The 2,609-nt window shown below is 36.8% G+C and overlaps 1 non-coding gene across 1 annotated transcript; it reads left to right on the top strand.

Moving 5' to 3' along the window:
- Positions 1-1,273: 1,273 nt before the first annotated feature.
- Positions 1,274-1,380, top strand: LOC121226295 (small nucleolar RNA R71). The gene has a single exon (XR_005924138.1). It is a non-coding gene; the product is annotated as a small nucleolar RNA R71 (small nucleolar RNA).
- The last annotated feature ends 1,229 nt before the right edge of the window (positions 1,381-2,609 follow it).

Below are 2,609 nucleotides of genomic sequence, written 5' to 3'. Positions count from 1 at the left end.
TGTCAGCCAATTGTATGCTCATCCTAGTCTGTTTGGGTTTACCAAGACCTAGTCGTTTAAACATTTTATACTGCATAACATTTATACTTGCCCCTAGATCTGCTAAAGCATTATTCACAGATAAACTATCAATTAAGCAAGGAATTGTAAAACTCCCTGGATCTTCTAATTGGTTAGGTAACTTATTCTTTAGAATAGCTGAGTAAACTGCATTGAGTACCATATGCGATGTAGCGTCTAATTTTCTTTTATTAGTCAGAAGTTCCTTTAAGAATTTTGTTGAGTTGGGCATCTGTGAAAGAACTTCAATAAAGGGTAAGTTAATATGTAATTTCTTTAAGAGTTTGACAAACTTACCGAATTGTTCTTCTGTTCTATCTTTGTCATTGCTTTAGGATATGACACACGAGGTTCATAATTCGTACTTACCTATTTAGAATCATCATCGTTTACCTCTTCTCGACCTTTGTTCATCGCGTTGTCTTGTTGTAATTCTGGCTCAGGTGCAATGAATCCTTCCTTATCTTGAGTACTCATTGCATTGAGGTGTTCCCTCGGATTAGGTTTAGTATTACTTGGTAAGCTACCTTGTGGTCATTCGGAGATTAGTTTGGATAGCTGGCCTATCTGAGTTTCGAGTCCTTGGATTGATGCTTGTTGATTCTTAAGTGCTGTCTTGGTATTTTGGAAACGAGTTTCTGACACAGAGATGAATTTAGAAAGCATCTCTTCAAGGTTTGGTTTCTTCTCTTGTTGATAAGGTGGCTATTGAAAACCTTAAGGATTTTGTGGCTTTTGATTTCCTTGACCACCCTAGGAGAAATTTGGGTGGTTCCTCCAACCTGCATTATAATTATTACTGTATGGGTTATTTTGAGATCTGAAATTATTGTTACCCATATAGTTGACTTGTTCCTCTTCAGTTGTGGGATTGAAGGATTGATATTCTGTATGCACACCTCCTCCACTTGAGTCACACCTCATTACTGGATGTACCTGCGTAGAACCAAGTAAACCGTCAATCTTTTTATTGAGAAGTTCTACCTGATTAGAGAGCATGGTGACCGAATCGATGTTATAAATACCGGCTGTTTTTGTTGGCTTTGTCCTCATAACTTGCCACTGATAGTTATTCAGTGACATCTCCTCTATAAATTCATAGGCATCTTCTGGTGTTTTATTGTTGATGGTTCCACCAGCAGCTGCATCAACCATTTGCCGAGTCGAGGGATTCAGGCCATTGTGGAATGTTTGCACTTGAAGCCAAAGCGGTAACCCATGGTGAGGGTACCTTCTCAGTAAGTCCTTGTATCTCTCCCATGCATCATAAAGTGTTTCTAAATCCATCTGCACAAAAGAAGAGATATCATTACATAATTTAGCCGTTTTAGCCGACGGAAAATATTTTAGTAAAAATTTCTCGGTCATTTGTTCCCAAGTAGTGATAGACCCTCGTTGTAACGAGTTCAACCACTGTTTAGCTTTGTTTCTCAGTGAAAAGGGAAATAACCAAAGACAAATGGAATCATCAAAAACGCCATTGATTTTGAATGTATCGCAAAATTTCAAGAAATTTTCTAAGTGAGCGTTGGGATCTTCATCCTGCAAACAATCAAACTGAACAAACTACTGTATCATCTGAATAGTGTTAGGTTTTAATTCAAAAGTATTTGCAGCTACAGCAGGTCTAACTATGCTAGATTCTGTTCCTGTTAAAGAAGGTTTAGCATAATCATACATAGTACGTGGAGCAGGATTTTGATTAGCAGCAATTGTAGGAGGTAGCTGATTGCCTTGGTTTTCAGCTATCTCATCGGTTAGGGTTTTAGTATCGTCTTCTCACTCATTCTCCGTGTATCGTAAGCTACGCCTTATTTCTCTTTGATTTTGGCGAATTGTACAATCAATTTCGTCGTCAAAAAGTAATGCTCCCGACGGGTTTCTTCTAGTCATAAACTATAAAAAACCTGCTAAGAGAGAGAAAAAGTAAATTAATAAATAATAAAATAAAATAAAATTGCAAGAAAAATAAATGGTTAAAGTAATAAAAATTTAGTGTTCCTAATATTTCAGTTCCCCGACAACGGCGCCAAAAACTTGATCGCGTGATTCGTAACAAGTAATAAATATTTATAATGAAGATCAAACTTGGACTAACTATTATCACAACGAAAAGGCAAGCGCACCTATCGAACAATAGTATAGTAATGGCAAGACCGGAATATCGTACCCAAGGGAACCAAAAGTACTAGTAATGACTATCTTTTTATTATCTAGCCTAAGAATAAAAGGGTTTGTTTTAATTAACTAATTATTTAAACTAAGAACGCACAGAGAAAAGAATTGGGGAATTGCTTTTGGGAAAATCGATTGGCTTGAGACAATACCTAAGGAAAAATCCACCTAGACTTTACTTGTTATTCTGGCTCCGAATCGGACGATTTATTCATTCAACTTGTTCCGTAGAGATCCCTAAGTTATGTTATTATCCCTCTTCAAGACTAATAGCGTCTAATCCTTAGATTGAATAACCAAGACTTTTCTCTAATTAACACTCTAGGGTTGCATTAACTCGATCTATGGATCCCCTTATTAGGTTTCACCCTAAT

The sequence above is a fragment of the Gossypium hirsutum genome, chromosome A03 (assembly GCF_007990345.1).
Source record: "Gossypium hirsutum isolate 1008001.06 chromosome A03, Gossypium_hirsutum_v2.1, whole genome shotgun sequence".
Lineage (NCBI taxonomy): Eukaryota > Viridiplantae > Streptophyta > Magnoliopsida > Malvales > Malvaceae > Gossypium > Gossypium hirsutum.
Note: the sequence above shows the minus strand (reverse complement) of the source record. Positions and strands in the feature narration are given on the sequence as shown.